Source organism: Ovis aries, chromosome X, assembly GCF_016772045.2.
Source record: "Ovis aries strain OAR_USU_Benz2616 breed Rambouillet chromosome X, ARS-UI_Ramb_v3.0, whole genome shotgun sequence".
Classification (NCBI taxonomy): Eukaryota; Metazoa; Chordata; class Mammalia; order Artiodactyla; family Bovidae; genus Ovis; species Ovis aries.
In genome coordinates this window covers 51,550,716-51,569,297 of record NC_056080.1, presented here as the reverse complement: position 1 = coordinate 51,569,297, position 18,582 = coordinate 51,550,716, and the positions used below count along the sequence as shown (strand labels likewise).

The following is an 18,582-nucleotide window of genomic DNA, read 5'->3' as shown; positions in this document are numbered from 1 at the left end:
CCCCGTTCTTCGCTAGGCAGCTGGAGAGATTAATTTTTAAACGTTAGTCAAATCAAATCACGTCACCCTTCAGTGGTTTCCATCGTACCTCGAATCAAATCCAAATTCCTTAGCGACCCTACTATTCTTTATGGTTGGGTTTGCAGCGCCTGGAACAGCTCAGGCGCGATCGCCACCAAGGCACCCGGTTTCACCGCTGAGGGAGCGCCTTCCCAAGGGGCAGAGGCGGGGTTTCTCGAGCTGGGGGAGGAGCCTCAGACCTAGTGTGAGGAGAGGCGGAGGGGGAGGTTTTCCGCGGAGGGTAAGCGAGGGGAGCAGGTCTGAAACAGGGCCGCGGACTCGGCACGCTCCTGCGGGCCCCGCGGAGCTAGTGCCGCGGAGGTGAGCATCTTCCTCCGGGTTGGGGGGCGGGATCTGCTCTCGCGGCAGTGCTCGGCTTCTCGCTGGGGTTGTTCCCACGGGACCCTGCGCCGAAGAGCGGAGGTGGCGGCCTCGGGGAGCCTGGGAGAGGCTGGTGTAGGGGCCCGGCGGCCTGGCTCAGCCCTCCCTCAACCCCGCCTTCTCTCCCCTCCCCCAGGCCTCGGCCGGCGCCAGTGGTGAGAGCTCGCCGCATCCTCGGGGGCAGCCCGGCAGTGGCCGGCAGTGCAAGGAGAGAGTGGCCGACAGTGGGGATGCGAGGTACCGGCATTAGTCATGGCCAAGTGGCCCTAGAGAGGGAGTAAAGACCGGGTCTTCGGCATTTCTCAGGGGTTCGAGGAACTCGGCCTCAGAGGAGGGGGAAGGTGAGGGGCTGGCAGGCAGGCTTCGCGGGTAACTACTAGGCGTCGTACATGTAGGTTTTGGTATCTAAATGGCACTACACACACACACATATTCATTTCGGGTAATTGCTTCTTAAAAACTTAACAATATGTCTTGTAGATCTTCCTATATCGGGAAATTTAAATTTACCTCATTTATAAACAGCTGCATTGTATGATTGTACTACAGTTTATTTAACCATTTCCGATTGATGTACATTGGCTTGTTTCCCTTTGGGGGGAGGGAAGGGGCTATTACAAGCAATGCTATAATGAATGGGCTTGTGTGTGTGTGTCTGTGTGTGTACATATATTTCATGTATGAATATTTTTGTAGGAGAAATTCTTAGAAGAGTAATCGCTGGGTCAAAATGTATGTGCGTTTTGAATTTTAATAGATTCGTCCAAATTGTCTCTTTCTAAAAGGCTATACTAATTTACACTGTTCAATGTTATGCGAGAGTGCCCATTTTTCCACAGTTGTGCCAACACGAATTATCATCAATCTTTGTAATTTTGGTTAATTTAAAGGGCAAAAAATGTTATGTCATTGTTTTATTTGCATTTCCCTGATTACTAGTGAAGTTGAACGTATTTTTATTTATCCGATTACAAAACTAAATATCAATAGTCTATAAGCAGTAAGCATTTTGGAAATTTAATACGGCCCATTCGCAATAGCAAGAAAAACGAGCAAAAATACCTAGAAGTAAACTACAAAACTTTATTGAGGAATGTAATAAAAGAACATTTGCATACATGGAAAAGGGGATACCATGCTTCTGGATAAGAAGGCTCAGTTTTGTAGTTTTGTCCTTTTTTCCTGTGTTGATTTATACGATTCATGCAATTTCAATAAATATACGAAGTGTTTGGAATTTAATATGATTCTAAAGTTCATCCGGAAAAAAAGATGGCTAAGAATAACCGAGAAAATATTTTAAAGATAAGGATGGGGTGTTTGTACTACCAGCTGTTAAAATGTATTCTAAAGAAACAATGTATAAGTTAGAATAGACAGAATAATATATTACAATAGGAAAGCCCACAAATCGAGCCAAATTGGATTCCAAGATTTATTGGAGAAACATTGTTGGCTAGACGTGGAAAAACTGCCATATTAAAAGCTTCAAGCACGCACTCCCCCCCCCCCCCCACACACACACACTCCCCGCCAACTCCCCCTTGGAAGCTTGAATTTTCCAAAGAGGGCAGACCTCTTTGTTTGGAGAAAAGCACTTTATTGGATCTTTTGGCTTTGCCAAGGTAAAGCCTCTGGAGTTAAAATTTGTGGCTTTGGAGCTAGAACTAACGATATGAGCTTTTAGTTAGATTAAGATGGATTCAGTAGCCTGCAGTGCGGCGAGGGAAAGAGTCTGAATATTATCTGTCTTTAATTTTCTTTTTCTTATCTAATGGGCCAAAAATGTTATGTCATTGTTTGCATTTGCATTTGCGTGCTTATTGTGAGATTGAACGTCTTTTATGTTAGTCCAAAATAATAGGTGATTCGTGGAGGCAGGTAACAATAGATCTATTGCTCCTCTTCCAGAATGGAGTTGGTAATTGGTACAGCTCTGCTCGGAAGTGTGAGAATAAACAGGTTGACTTTTTAAATTTTCCTCAAGCACTAGGCTCTAGACACCTTAGATCGGGGGCGGAGGCAGTTTTCAGGACATGGCCGAGATTTGGCGCTGAGCTGTGTCATCGCGAGGTTTGGCAGCCAGCTCCGCAGTGGGTCGGAAACCTCGTGGTAGGCGAGATCCCTGCAGGACGGGAGGTTCCTCCCTTCCCCTGAAAACTCTCAGTCATTTTCATGGAGCTCCGCCTCTCTCCTTTTTAGGAGCGTTCCCTAAGTCTCGCGAGATCTCGTGTTTCCTAAAGGCGAGGCGCGGGCAGCATCCTGCGGTGAATTCGAAGGTCTCGCAGAGACAGAAACGTACTATCGCGATAGTTCTTAAGACGCATGCGGGAGACGGTGGCGGCAGGTTGGCTCCGCCCCTTCGGTTCTTCGTGAGGTTGTGCGTCATTTGCTTTTTGCTTCGCGTAGGGTTAGAGTGGAGCCGTAGCGATTTCGGTTTTGGTGGGAGGAGGGGTCTGGGAAGGGCTGGGCTCAGGCTGTTCCCGTCGGGTCGAGGTTATCGCGGGATCGCGCGGAGGCGGCCGCAGTTAGGCTACAGACTGCAGTAGCTGCGGAGGCGGCGGCAGCGTCTTCGGCTCGTGCTGTACCTAGCTGGTGAGTTCTCGCGGGAGCGCGGTTACGTCCTCGTGGGATCCGTTGGCGGTGGTGGAGGTGGCTCTGGGTGGGGGGGGGGGGGCAGTGACTAGGGTCGGTCTGCTTGCTGTTAAGATGGCGGCGGAAGCTGATGTCTGTCCGGCCAGGACCCGGGAGTGAGGAGTTGGCTCTCGGCGTTTGTGACGCTTCTCAGGTTCCCGACGTTAAGCAGGTGACGATTGGCGAAAAGACGAGGTGCCAATAAGCCGAACCTGAGGCGAAGACCACCCCCTCTCTAGTAGGTTGAGGCGTCACCATTTCCCGGGCCTCAGCCTCGTGTGGGCCCGCCTTTACCCCACCAATCGGTCAACGCCTCCGTTGTCGCCGCTGCAGTGGGCGGGTTGGGAATGATGGGGGGCAGGAGTCCTAGAGTTCGTTGAGGACTAAGGTTGGGAGTTAGATTGGGCACTGGGGGAGAGGGAACCATCCAACGACTATTGGTTTCCTCCCACTACCTTTTTGTGGGCCCGATTTTCCGCTCCTTCGGAAAAGAGGACAAATGAATCCTCTAGTTTTACTTGAGGTAGGCTCTACTTCCTCAACCCCCATGGTCTTTGAACTAAGGTATAGGAGGTCAAGCTTTGATGCCTCTGACATTCCTTCCCCATTCCCCCCTAGTTCCACCGTCCCATTGAATTTTTCTCTACTACATGGATATTTGAGGCTCGTGTTTAAGAGGGAAAGTCAAAGCTTTTCCCTGTCACCCCCTCCCCGGTCCTGCTAAGGCAGGGCTTAGCCCAGGTCCCGTAACCTGTCCTGTTCTCCCCCTTCCATCGGTCCCCTTGACACATATGTTGACCAGAGACCCTTTCCTGTTCCCTGTGTTCCATCTTTGTGGATAGAGTCATAGTAGCTTTCACGTTTGTATGACCCTGATTGGAGCACAGGGCACTCATTTCTCCCAACTCTGCTGCTCAACCATTCTTAGGTGGAACAATGAATTGGGTTGATGGTTGAATCATTGCTGTCTTCATGATCTCTTAGTCTTCGGGGCCATTAGACAACCCCCCCTCCCCATCATAACACTCACTCCCCTCAAAAAAGGGAAAAGAAAACTTTTTTTAAAGAGAATGTAGAAAATAACCCTCCAGTAAGCCAACTTTTTGCCCTTTCTCACCTGCCATCCCCTTTGCAAACTTGGGAATCACCTCTTTTCCCTGCCTTGCTCTTGAGTTCTTGTGGCCTTCTGGTCTGGACATCTCTTTGCTGCTAACCACCTCTTACATGTTTCTCCTGTAATCATTAAGGATTTCTTAATCCTTCTATTTCCACACCCCACCCCATGCTGTTTTCCTGGGAGCTGAATCCCCTAGAGAGAAAGTAGCCTCTTAGGCTCCACAGCATTTACCCACCTCCATGTGCTAGAAAATAAAATAGCTTTGATAGATTATCTCTTGACAATCATTGCCCCATTCTACTCCCATCCCAGTCCACAGTTACTGTAAACAGTTCCCTATCATTTGTTTCCTTTTTAGATTACATGTCCAACATTGTTTTCTTTTAGCCCCAGTGTTGCCTGTATTGAGGAGATAGCAACATTCTCCACTCAAGGGAAGCAGCCTGGTATGGTAGAAACACTGTATGCTTTGGGTTCACACCAAACTTTGTGACCTTGGGGAAATTACTTTTCAGATTCTCAGTTTTTCATGTGTATAATGGGGATAGTAGCTCTTAATAGTTGCTAGAAGTAAACAACTTACAAAGTGCCTAGATTATGATAGGTATATAGTAAATTGTGGTTACTTTTTCTTGGTGTAAGAATACATTGGCAGATGCATCTGTTTCATATGGTAGTTTTATGACCTGGGAAAGAAGAGGCTTTTGTTTAAAGAAACAGTTAACTGTTAATTTAGTATATTTCTAGAACTGTTAATTTTTGGTATATTGGTAGGCCAGTCCTATCATTTTTGTGTTTTTTTCCCTCCTTGTAGGACAAGCTTTTTATCTCCAATGGTTTATTATGTTTGAATGTGATTCCCACTTATGTTGACCTTCTAGTCTAGGAATTTTAGTGCAGAATCACCATCCTGGAGTGACCATCAGCCATAATGTTCCTGTCAAGAACCACACCCAGGTGTTCTACCTTTTGAAAGGGATGTTTCATCCCTTGCCTACTCCCTTCTTGCACTCCTTCAAAGGTAGTCTGTCCTGTCATTCACCCTATGAAAGTAATGAAATTTGGTGCTGTACTTTTCACAGTAACAGAACTTCTGCTAGCTAGTTTTTAAGTGTTCAAATGCTTTTCCTCTACCTCCTTTCTTTGGTCCCTCAGATCAGAGTGGTGGTGGTGGTTTAGTCACTAAGTCGTGTCCTACTCTTGTGACCCCGTGGACTGTAGCCTGCCAGGCTCCTTTGTCCATGGGATTCTCCAGGCAAGAATACTGGAGTGGGTTGCCATTCCCTTATCAGAGTAGGGATCTCTTATTTGACCTTACTTGAGCAGGATAATTCCTATCTGAGAGGGTTTAGAAAAGTTTGGGGTACCAAGCTTCTTTTCCAAAGTGAATTGCTGGCAGTTCTTTAATACACTACCTCCTGTTGTGTGTTTGCTGGATTATATTTTTCAACACTAAATAGAAGTGACTATATTCAATTTGGATGTAGTTTTCCTTACTGTTAATATTTTAATTAGGCCAGTATTTAAATGAGTGCTTTTTACTAATTACCTTGGATGGATAATGGGGTTTGAAATATGATGGTGAAAAGTTTACATAGTATTAAAATTTTACCATAGGTAACCATCTAGTAATTAACTATACACAGACACTGGTTTTGTGCTTTAGTGGGTGTTTTATTTAGTTTGAAGTGCTTTGGAAGTCATTTAATTTTCCCCCTTTTTCATTGGAGGACAAGAATGTGAAGAACAATTGGGTCTGAGGCTTCCCTGATAGCTCAGTTGGTAAAGAATCCACCTGCCATGTAGGAGACCCCTGTTCGGTTCCTGAATGGGGAAGATCCACTGGAGAAGGGATAGGCTACCCACTCCAGTATCCTTGGGCTTCCCTTGTAGCTCAGCTGGTAAAGAACCTGCGTGCAATGTGGGAGACCTGGGTTCGATCCCTGGGTTGGGAAGATCCCCTGGAGAAGGGAAAAGCTACCCACTCCAGTATTCTGGCTTGGAGAATTCCATGGGCTGTATGTATAGTTCATGGGGTCACAAAGAGTTGGATACAACTGAGCAACTTTCACACACAAGTCGGTCTAGCAGTGATCAGAAATTAAACCTCACTTTTACTTTTGTCATTTAGAACTAGAATAAATAATGGGAATGATAATCTAGGTGTGACCTAAAAGGTTTAATTTATTCTAGGTTGATCTCTGAGAAGAGAGGAAGGAGTGGCAATACCAGTTAAAAACTTTGTTTAACATTCAGGGACAAAGTTCAACCTGAGTTTCCAGGGTGTTTACCATTTGTCTCCCAGTATGGCCAAAAAGCATGTATGAAGGTGAAAAATAATTTGTGTGTGCAATGTTTTTCACAAAAAGTTTAAAATTGTCTTAATGTCAGTTCTCAGCAAAGACAGAAAATTGTCTGTAAAATAATCAGTATCCCCTGTGCTTTCATTTGGATTGAGAGCAGAGTTTTCAGGAGTGCCGTCTAAATGCCAGATTAGAAGAATTGCTTTAACTTTGGTTCTGAATTGTTGCTCCTCAAAGCAGTTCCTAAAAAATGCAACTTGATGTGTGAGAGCTGTTGCTTAAGAGGTAATAACTGTGATTATGTTTGAACATTGATATAATGGTTAGCTCCCCCACACCCTAATAAATGTTGTGTATCTCTCCCTCTGTTTTTGTTTTTGTTTTTTTATAGGTCCTCCGGTAGTCTGACCTGAGTGGGTTAGCACTCCAGAGGAACCAGCAGACCAACTTGGTCAGGAAGGTTCAGGAAGCTGTTGGAGCAGTGTTGGGATTTCCCACCAGGATGAGTATGATTGGCTGTGATTTTAGGTTAGTTTTTGTGGATCTTTGTGGGTAATGTTTGTGTTTTATTTCCTGGAATGGAGATAGTTGGGGTGTATGTGTTTCCATTCTGTAATTGAGCTACTTTGGTTTCTTCCATTGTCTGGATCTGATGTGGTACTACTGGGTGTTCTTGTGTTTAAGCGGAGCTCATTACTAAATTAAAATTTAAATGAATTCTATCTGTAAATGATTTTTTTAAGTCACTCTAAGCATCATTCAAAAGTAAAATTGCAGGTTATTACATCTAACCAATTCTTTTTGGAATTTTTCGAACATAGCAAAACTGGATAATATAATGATCCCCCTCTGTACCCATTACTGGCTTTAACAGTTAACATCTTGCAGCCATTCTTTTTCATCTCTACTTCTGCCCACTGCAGCCCCTTACTGCCTATCCCCTAGATTACTTTGAAATAAATCCCTACTGTTGTTTTCTTTTTATTTGCAAAATATTTGTGTTTAAGGGCTTCACTGATAGCTCAGTTGGTAGCAACCAATGACCACCCCCCCCACCTCCCTTCAATTCTTGGGTTGGGAAGATCCGCTACAGAAGGGATCGGGCTACCCACTCCAGTATTCTTGGGCTTCCCTTGTGGCTCAGCTGGTAAAGAACCTGCGTGCAATGTGGGAGACCTGGGTTCAATCCTTGGGTTGGGAAGATCCCCTGGAGAAGGGAAAGACTACCCATTCCAGTATTCTGGCCTGGAGACGTCCATGAACTGTATTTAAAACATAAAAGGCTCTTTTAAACCTAACTTCAAAAGCATTACCACAACTCAGAAAGTTACCTGATTTTCTAAAATGTCAAATAGGAAGCTAGTGTTCAAATTTCAGTTTGTTTGAATCCAGATCCAAAGAAAGTCCTTTTGTCACTAAGGATGATTGATATATCTCTTAAATCTATTTTAGTCTGCACGTTCCCTCCTTTTTCTTTTCCTTCCTATTTATTTGTTGAAGAAATGGTCCTGTAGAGTTTCCCACCACATTTGGTGATTACATCCTCGGTGGTATCTGACCCATTCTTACTAGGTTAAAGACCCTGGAGGACCCCATTATAATGGAACAATGGCAGTAATCTCCTGTATCCCAGTTGGAGTTGATACTGCTGGCCTAGGCACTCTCCCAAAATAACTAGTCATGGATTCCTTTTTCTGTGGCAGAGTCTGATTTAATTGATATCTGACTTCAGTAGTTCCATGTCTTGGCCCTGCTTTCTGCTCCGTGTGAAAAGTAGGCCTCCTTGTGGAAGAAGCTAATGTTTCCTAGATAATGACCTGATTGTGCCTTTAGGGTTTTTCATCATGGTTTCAATTTCTTTAGGTGGTTTAGTTATCTGTATACTATCTTACAATGTTGCTTCTTATTACTTTGATGTTAGTATCTCAGCTGCTCTGACCCATAACTTCTAAGCTATTAAGACTTAGTAATTAGTTTCTCTGGCTGTAATAGTGTTTGAAGTGGCAATACTAAAGGATTTTTGAGAGCTTCCACTAACATCCTGATTTTTCAGCTATTATACACAGCTGTAGTTTTCCTGTTTTTTTTTTTTTTTTTTTCATTTTATTCCCTCTGGAAATGCTGTTCTCCCAGCATAGAGGCCTTTAAACTGTTCATAGAGGCCTTTAAACTGTCTTTCCTTGTTCTGCATTGGCCATCATAAAATCTACCAAATGTCCCTTCCATGGTCAAAACCTGAAAATGGAACTTGGAATGCTCCAGCCAGCCTTTGACTTAAGCACATGTCGGGGAAGAGCAAGGCCACTTGTGCTTACCTTTAAAATGAGTACAGTTACAAGTTGAAGAAACAGAAAAGGTTTTCTGAGATGTTGAGATGAAGTATAATTGTGAATCACTGGTGCTGTAGTTCCTGAGTTCAGGCTTTTTGGTTCTTTGTTCATTAATGGAGAAATCAGATCCTTAGCTGTAAAGTGACTAAGTATCAAAGAAGTGATTTTTGGGGAATTACAGTGAAATCCATTTGTTCAACAAAATGATTTGAGCACATTGTATATAGTGATTAAATATTTACCCTTGTTCTGAGTTTTCTGTAGCCAGAAAGTTTGAACAATATCCCTTAAACCTTCTAATCCTGAGTTTGTGAAACTAGAATAACTAGATTTTGTGGACAGAGCTTTGCACACAGTAGGCATTTAGATATTTGAATTGTTTCCAGAGTTAAAAGTTTACAATAGAAATTCTGTTTCTTTTACCTCCTTTTGTTGGGTGTTTTCAACCATGGATTCAAAGTATTTCTGAAATGCTAAAATCGGTTGCTTTGAAAACATTTGCCCTTCACATTACATGTTACCTCTCTTGCAGTTTGATTAAATTGTTAAAATCTGATGTGTAACTGTAACAATATTTGGCTACTTTACAACGATCTCACTCTCTGTAAAGTTGATAGTCACAAGCAGTTGGGTGTTTTGCTATATTGTTCTCTGACTCGTTTCCTCAATGACTGGTTGCCAGATGTTTCTATGTTAATGTCTGGGATAACTCAGCTCAGAAGATTCTTTGGAAGCCCTCTCATTTGATGTGTCATAGAGGTTGAGTTGCTAAAACTTGATGTACTTGTTGACCAGCTTGGTTATAGAAACACTTTTAGTTAGTGAAGGAGTGGTTCTCTCTGAGTGAAAAACAACTGTAGGTTTTCTTTGGGCTGTTAACGCAAGTATTTTCAACTTTAGTTCTCCTGAAAAGTTGGCAGTGGTGACATAGGTTGGTTCTAGAATGTGATTTTACAGAAAATTGGAATTTCTTTCAGCTTCTTATTAATGTCTCTTTAAATGGAGATTGATATTATAGATTGATTTATTTTGGATTGCTGACTGGACTAAGTAAATATGAAAATTGTTTTTCAGCTCGAAGATTCTGATTGTATCATCTTAGATGATGAAAGGAAGCAGTTTCTCCTTTTCATTAATCTTCAAGTAGTGACTAAAAGAATCTAGGAGTAGAGATGCAAATTATTCTGGAATGACTTTTTAGTATAATTTAGATTTTGAAGACTGGTAAGTGTGAACATATTGCCATGAATTTATGTACCATCTTTAGCATTTCATAGGTTTTAAGTCCTTGTAATTAGGTACCAGAGATAATTGCCCTGGAAATACTTGGGTATATTGTAGTTTGTGGCTGCTTATATTTTGGAACACGTATGATTACCTTATTTGCTACAATTGTTTTCTTGTTTTCCTGTCTATAGAGGTGTATGACTCCTGGTTTTGTGTTGTTTTTTTTTTTTTTTTTTTCCTGGCCACACCACAAGGCTCACAGGATCTTAGTTCCCTAGCCAGTAGTGGGCCCTTGGTAGTGAAAGCAGAGTCATAACCATTGGACCACCAGGAAATTCCCATCTTCTGGTCTTTGCCTTTTTTTTTTTTAAACTTCCACTACTAATTCTTTATTACTGCATTCTGCTGATTGAGTTCTAATAGGTGGAAAGATCTTTCAGCACAGTGATTAGGAACCCAGACTCCCGGATTCAAGTTCTCACTCCATTTCATACTAGCTGAAGTTTAGCTAAGTTACTGCATATAAAGTTCATAGAACAGTGGTTCAGAATCACCTAGAGGGCTTGCTAAAACACGATTGCTGGGCCCCACCCCCAGAGTTTTTAATTCTGTAGGTCTGGGGGTAGGGGGCAATATTTTACATTTCAGACAAGTTCCCAAGAAGATGGTGGTATTGATGGTCAGTGAACAAACAGAATAGAACAGTACTTGGCAACAGGTGTTAACTTTTTCTTCAGAACTGCTTTCCCAGTCCCTGAGTAAAACACTTGACTCTTCAATGCTGATTAGTATTGCCTTCAGCTTAGAGCAGATTTGGAATCCTTCATTGCAGAGGTTCTCAAAATGTGGTCCCCAGATCAATATCACCATCTGGGAACTTGTCAGAAATGCAGACTCTCAGGCTCCAGCCCAGTTTTGTTTTAAAAGTGTGTTTTGACTTAATTGAGGTGTCTTACACTTTTATTAATAGCTTTATTGAGATATAATTTACATACCATATAATTCATCCATTTAAAGTATGTTGTTGTTTAGTCACTAAGTCATGTCCGACTCTGCAATGCCATGGACAGCAGCCCACCAGGCTCCCCTTCCTTAGCAACCACTAATCTATTTTATGTCTCTAGATTTGCCTATTCTGGGCACTCATACAAAATGGAATCATAGCATATGTAAGAAGCTTTAATGTGATTAAAGTCTTTTCCCTTTATTGTGAAAAATAGAAAACAAATATGGAAAACCACCTCAAAACAAATTTATGTACATAAATTATCTTAAAGTGCTTTTGTTACTACCACCCAAGTCAAGAAATAACATTTTGCCTTTCACCCATAGAAGCCCCTTCACGTGCCCATCCCCATCACAGCATCCTTCCTCAGTCTGGAAAATAACTGCTATTCTGACTTCATAGTAGTCACTTCTTTGCATTCTTTTATAGTTTTAATCATACAGGTGTGTGTCCCTGGACAGTGTGATTTACTTTGTCCATTTTTTAAAACTCAAGTTTGTCTTGTCAAGAAGTATTTGTATCTTCTCTTTCTCCTTTTTCTTTATGCTTTCTATTGAAGAACTCAGGCCATTCGACCTGTAGAATTTCCAACAGACTGAAATTTGTTGACTGCATACTTAGTATATAGTTCAGCATGTTCTGTCCTCTGTATTTCATGTTAACAGCCACTGCTGCCCAAAGCTTAGATTCTTTGTTAATTCATTGGGAGTTGCAAAATGGTATTTTTAACTCTCTCATTTTGTTTTCATATGTCGGCTGGAATAATTTATAGTTTATATAAGAAAGGCAAAATAAATGCTCGGTTTTTAAATGTTTTTCTGGCAATTTAACTATTTCTGTCTCTTTGGACAAGTTAACTTAGTAACCTATCAGTTGCTCCATCTGGGGAAAATATCTTATTTGTGAATTTTAAATGTGAAAATACAAGGTGTATTTATTTATTTAACATACTATTTCACTTAATTCCTCTAACAACTCAAAGATGTGCAGTCATGGTGGTGAACTCATGGTCAGTAAGCAAAGCCTGTCTGGATCCTTCAGGCCTGTGGTTAAGGAGGAATGGTATTTGTTCTTTGAACATTTGGAGGCTAAGACTCTGGTCAGTGATAACTGAATTTTCCATCAGAGTCGTTTTTCACATTGTCAAGCGTTTGGGGTCACATTCGTACCCTCTGGAGGGTCTTACCCAGTTCTGTGGTGATGTGCAATACATTGATTGCCTTCATCTCCCACCCTCCGGCTACACAGCCTCCTACTGTTTTGGTTTGTTCGAGGTTCTGCTGTAACCTTAGTAACTCACGAGTCTTCCTAATGGTCATCACTGTTAACATAGTTGAGTAGCACTTTTACCATTTCATACATTATATAGAAAACAGCATATGGCACATAGTAAGTGCTCAATAAACTAGAAACCATTGTTGATTTCTTTGTTGTTATTGTTGTTAATATTATACCTTCTTTTTCTCTCTCACATCTTAACCTCTCTTCAGTTCAACAAACATTCACTAAGTGTTTCTAAGTACAAGGAGCTGGGAACATAAGATGAATGAGAGTTAATCTCTGCCCTTGAGAAACTTACAGTCCAGTTTAGGACTGTATGTGAAATCGTGTTTAAAGTTCTTAGGGTTTTCCTTTGTGTTATCATTTCTTTGCTTTATCTGTGAATGTCTGTTGTTTTTCAAAACCCTCCTTACCTCTGTATCCCTTCCCAGCCTTTGAAACTGCTGATAGGTGAGAAAGCCTACAATTGTATTCTATGAATACAGGCTAATATCAAGAAAACCTTTGGACCAAGATTAGATTTCAAAAGTGACATATGTGTTTGATACAACGATATCAGTTTATGGTCTTTAGATGAACCTACACCAGCATCTGTCTTACTGCTTTAACTATCTTCATTTTGCCTTCTCCCTTCTGCTTCCCTTCCCTGTGCCACCCCCAAGATGTTTGCTGCATAAAGAAAGAGGCTCCTATACACAGTTAGTGATCTATCAAGTATGTAAACAGACAGCTTCATATAAACTAAGTTTTGAGTGGGCCTAGGGTTTATCACTAAATTTTCATATATATAAAATAGTATTCATAAAGCCTGCCTCGTAGATTGCTGTGAGCATTAAAGTGAGATGCTGTATTTTTTTTTCTTTTTTTAATTTTTATTTATTTATTTTTATTTTTACTTTATTTTACTTTACAGTACTGTATTGGTTTTGCCATACATTGACATGAATCCACCACGGGTGTACATGCGTTCCCAAACATGAACCCCCCTCCCACCTCCCCTCCCCATAACATCTCTCTGGGTCATCCCCGTGCATCAGCCCCAAGCATCCTGTAACCTGCAGAGATGATGTATTTTAAAATGTTTTATATAGAGTACCCTACAAAGGTAAAGCCATTATAATTTATGTAAATACTTAATACCTATGTTACTTGGGGCAAATTACATCATCACTGAGCTAATTTCCTCACCCTTTACATCCTTTACATTCACTCAACAAATATTTGAGAACATACTCAGTAGTGCCAGGTACTAGGAATACAGAGATGAGCAACTGGAGAATGGAGGGCAGCATGGTCTATAGGGGAAGGAGACTTATAAATCATACTCAAAGGAATCTGTATAATAACATGAGTGAACTGTGCTATAACAGTTTATAGGAAGGCATCAGAAAATATCACACAGAATTTTGTGTTAAGATACATGAAAAGTGTATCAACTCAAAAATGCTATACAAATGAAATTAGTTAAGTGTATTCCAAATGAACCAATACCCTCAACCATTATTTCATTTTCTCATTACTTGTACTTTAGATGTATTTATTTTTTTGAGCTAGATTTTATGTGCTCTTTTAAAAATATATATTTACTTATTTATTTATTTGGTTGTGCTGGGTCTTAGTTGACGCCATGTGGGATCTAGCTTTCCCTAACCAGAAATGGAACCCGGGCCCCCTGCATTGGGAGCTTGGAGTCTTAGCCACTGGAGCACCAGGGAAGCCCATTTATGAACTCTTCCAAGATGTTATATACTCCTATAGTAGAGTACCCTGAAAGTAATGCTTTCCTCTAAAAGAATTTTTTCTTACCCTCTTTATCATTTTCTAGTTTCTATTGCTAAATTAATTTAGGAAAAACTGGAAAATGTGTTCTTATTTTGGGAAAAGATTCCTATTCCCACAGTGATACTCAGTCACCTTAATATTTTGGTTGGTTTGTTCCCATCTTAATAATAAAATAACATTTAAAAAATAAACCCACTAGAAAACTATTGTTGTTTGCTTACTAAGTCATGTATGACTCTTTGCTATCCCCTGGACTGCAGCACGTCAGACACCTCTATCCTTCATTATCTCCTGGGATTTGCTCAGATTCATGTGCATTGAATCTGTGATGCTATCTAACCATCTCATTCTTTGCTGCCCTCTTCTCCTGCCTTCAGTCTTTCCCAGCATCAAGATCTTTTCCGCTTAGTTGGCTCTTCGTATCAGGTGGCCAAAGTATTGGACCTTCAGTTTCAGCATCAGTCCTTCCAATGAATATTCAGGGTTGATTTCCTTTAGGATTGATTGGTTTGATCTCCTTGCAGTCCAGCTGACTCTCAGGAGTCTTCTTCAGCACCACAGTTGGAAAGCATCAATTCTTTGCCACTCAGCCTTCTTTATGATCCAACTCTTAACTTCATATATGACTACTGGAAAAACCATAGCTTAGTTACAAGCTTTTCCTAGAGTAAGAGCTAAAAATGTCTAGTAACAAGAAAGGATATTCAAACTAAATGTCAGAAATACAAAGTAAAATAGTATCTTTTTTAAACCATTAGATTGGCAAAAAAATAATTTGGTAATATCAAATCATGGCAAAAACATAGGGATGAATCTGGTCTGAAATACTACCCACAAGTGGTCCAAATTAATACAACTGTTTTGGAAATAAATTTGAGCAAAGGGCTTCCCTGGTGGCTCAGATGGTAGAGAATCTGCCTGCAATGCTAGAGACCCGGGTTCAATCCCTGGGTCAAGAAAAGAATGGCTACCCACTCTTACTATTCTTCCCTAAAGAATTCCATGGGTGGAGGAGCCTGGTGGGCTATATATATATAGTTCATGGAATCACAAAGAGTGGGACACAACTGAGCAACTAACACTTTCACGTGACTTCATATATTGTGTGATGCTGTTTAGTATATATATAAAACTAGAGTAAGTTGATGAGTTTATTTGGGAGAAATGATCAAGGAACTTCAGCTTTTTTTGGTTTGTTTTGTAATGTTCACATTCCTGTTTATAAGAAACTGTAAATATCCTAAACAGTATCAAGAATAATTTGGCAAAAACTTTTTCCTACCTTCTCCCTCCCAAATTGATCACTTTTAACATTTATTTTTGCTTCAAGTCTTTGGGGGCAGGTGGTAATGATACTTCATTTAACCCAGCATTCTACTTCTCCTTGCAGTTATTACCGTGAATTGCTTGATGTTTTTAATACTGTGAGAGTGGTATAAATTATTGATGTAAGTGGAAGTTTCAAAAACTATGTGGTGTCCACCCAACAATCTGTTATTGCTTGTATAATAAATTAGCATACTGCTTTAGAGTTACAAAAATGATTTACTAAGAATTCTTTGGGAATGAAACTTTAGTTATTTTTGAATAATGTTCTTCATGATTATAGAAGTATACATGGCTTATTGTTGGAAAGTACGGATAAATACAGAAATCTCCCCAAATCCTACCATTCAGAGAGAAATATTATTAACATGTTGTACACAGTTCATTTTTCCAAGGCTTTTCTTTATGCCTGTGTAACGTGCCCATGTGTTTTTTTCAAAATCGGTCTTTTAAGAAATTATTACCTTCCTTCCAACTTTTCATTATGGGTTTCAAACATAAAAATGCTGAAAGAAGAACACAATGAGCATTTGTGTATCACCAGCTATATCCAACAGTTGTTAAGAATTTGCCATATTTGATTCATATGTACCTAAACATGTTTTAATTTTTCTGAAGCATATGAAGTAAGAATGACACGTCATCCTTAAGTCCTTCAGCATGCATGTCTTAAGAATAAGTACCTACAAACCACATAGCTGTTATCACACCTAGGGAATTTGTTCTTTTTGTTAATGTTATCTCATATTCAGTCCATATTCAAATTTCCTCAGTTCCCAAATTTTTTTGGCTGTTTCTCCAAACCACTATAGACATGGTATTTAAAATTTTGATTTCCACCTAATAAATTGATCACTGTTCCCTGTCATTTTATACTACTATAATTTTTAAAAATATTTATTTATTTATGTGACTATATTGGGTCTTAGTTGTACTATGTGGGATCTAGTGCCCTAACAAGGGATGGAAGCTGGGCCCCCTGGGTTAGGAGTGTGGAGTCTTAGCCTGGACCACCAGGGAAGTCTCTTCTATAATGTGTTTAATGGCTACATTGTATTCTACTGAATGTGTGATCTATAATTTTATAACCAATTCCCTATGTTCAAACCTATAAGTCCTAGTTTTTCACAATATCAGTGCTTTCTGGCACACACTAGGCATTTGGCAAATAGGTATTGAAGGAAAAAAGGAAGCATAGCATCCTAAAGAGAAATCTTTGTGACATACATGTTTATTTCTCAAGAAATTTCTAAAACTGGAATGCAAAAGTGTAATAAGACTTCTGATACTTGTTGCCAAATTGCCCTTTAGAAATACTGTCTTGCTTTATTCACTGTGGTATGTTTAGCATATAATACACGTTGATTTACAATATTACAACACCTCAGGGTAAGCCTTGCTATGTTAGTCTAAGAGAAGAACATAAACCTGGATATATCCAGTATCATTGCTATAGATGCCTCTCTCCCTATATCTGTGTGTGTGTGTTAGTCACTGAGTCATGTCCAACTCTTTGCGACCCCATGGACTGTAGCCTGCCAGGCTCCTCTGTCCATGAAATTCTCCAGGCAAGAATACTGCAGTGGGTAGCCATTTCCTTCTCCAGGGGATCTTCCTAATCCAGGGCTCAAACCCAGGTCTCTCATATTGCAGGCATATTCTTTATTGTCTGAACTATCAGAGAAGCCCCCCACCTTGTACCTATATAACTGCTGCCATATTTTGCAGAGGCTAGTTTGACTACTCCAGCTTAGAGTGCCTATTCCATCTTAGAGTGCCTTGCAGTCTGTTGACCTAATCTGGGGTTCCAATTCCCTGCCTCTTAAATTTTGTTGCCTATCTCCATGAGGGCAACCTTAAAAGGAAATATAATCTGGAGAAGTACAGATGTCACTTGAATACACCCCTGTTACATAAAGCATTTTGGGCTTCCCTGGTGGCTTAGACCGTAAAGCGTCTGCCTGCAATGCGGGAGACCCGGGTTCGATTCCTGGGTCGGGAAGATCCCCTGGAGAAGGAAATGGCAATCCACTCCAGTACTCTTGCCTGAAAAATCCCATGGACGGAGGAGCCTGATAGGCTACAGTACGTGGGGTCGCAAAGAGTCTGACATGACTGAGCGACTTCACTTTCACGTAAAGCATTTTAGATTTTTGCTTTTTAAAAGTAAAGCTAGGCTGTCTGCATGGGTGAACCCAGATATCTACCTCTAGCAGAACAAATTACTAGTGGCTTTTAAAATGGTAGTCTTCTCCATGTCCAACAGAAGATTTGGATAAGACCCTAATATTTGATATTATCCTTATCAAACTCCTTATTTTACAGCCACAGATTTGGGGGAGAAGACTTGCCCAAGGTAATATGGCTGCTTAGTGGTAGAGTTGGTCATTGAACCCAAGCTATCTTGTCTGATCTGTTTCCACTGTGCTATATCTTTCCTTAAAACTGAATTTATCTCTGTTTCTAAATACACCAACAGGTGTCATCCACAGAAGTGCAAAATAAGTGGCCCCATTCCTATAAGAAAGTTAACCCCCAAATTGGGAGAAATTTAAGGGAGTAGAAAAGTAAATGAGAAAGTCGACAGTCCAAACAAAGTTCTGTTTCTTTTGCCCTTTGCCTATGGTTGTTACTTTTCTTTTTCATGAATCAATTCAGTTTGGTTGCATATTTATTTGATGATTTCATGCATATTTATTCATGCTGTAAATCTATAGTGTGACTAAATTTTCTGCTTGTAAAACTTTCAAATTAAAGTGGTCTTCTACGCTCATCTTTTTCCCTTCCATTTCAGCAGTTTTAAATTAGAAAATTAATTTGTTTGCTGTTTTAAAAAGATTCAAACAGAATAAACATTTCAGTTAAAAATTAGTACCCCCCCCCCACAAATGAGTCTCCTTTATATTTGTTACAATATGTATGTATATATTATTTCATACCTCTTAACATTTACATACTATGTCCATTTACATACTATGCATATTTTTATATGTTAGAACATATGGCTAGACTCCATTTCTTTTCATGGTTGCATTGCATCCCACAACATTATTCTGCTATAATTTCATCATTTCCTATTGTTGAGCCTTGAAAATAGATTCATTCTGGGTTAAAGGGTGGTACTCATTAATTTTT

The 18,582-nt window shown here is 40.3% G+C and overlaps 1 protein-coding gene across 50 annotated transcripts in view; it reads left to right on the top strand.

Moving 5' to 3' along the window:
* The first annotated feature begins 294 nt into the window (after positions 1-294).
* Positions 295-18,582, top strand: part of HUWE1 (HECT, UBA and WWE domain containing E3 ubiquitin protein ligase 1) — a 157,971-nt gene continuing 139,683 nt past the window's right edge. For 39 of the 50 annotated variants that reach the window (XM_060407789.1, XM_060407774.1, XM_060407780.1 and 36 more), the window contains exons 1-2: positions 2,829-3,036; positions 6,887-7,023. The gene's annotated coding sequence lies outside the window, so the exon portion shown is untranslated. Of the gene's footprint in view, positions 382-577; positions 679-2,828; positions 3,037-3,150; positions 3,314-4,579; positions 4,639-6,886; positions 7,024-18,582 lie in introns of those variants that run through there. The other 11 variants (XM_060407790.1, XM_060407794.1, XM_060407783.1 and 8 more) reach the window with 4 other exon arrangements.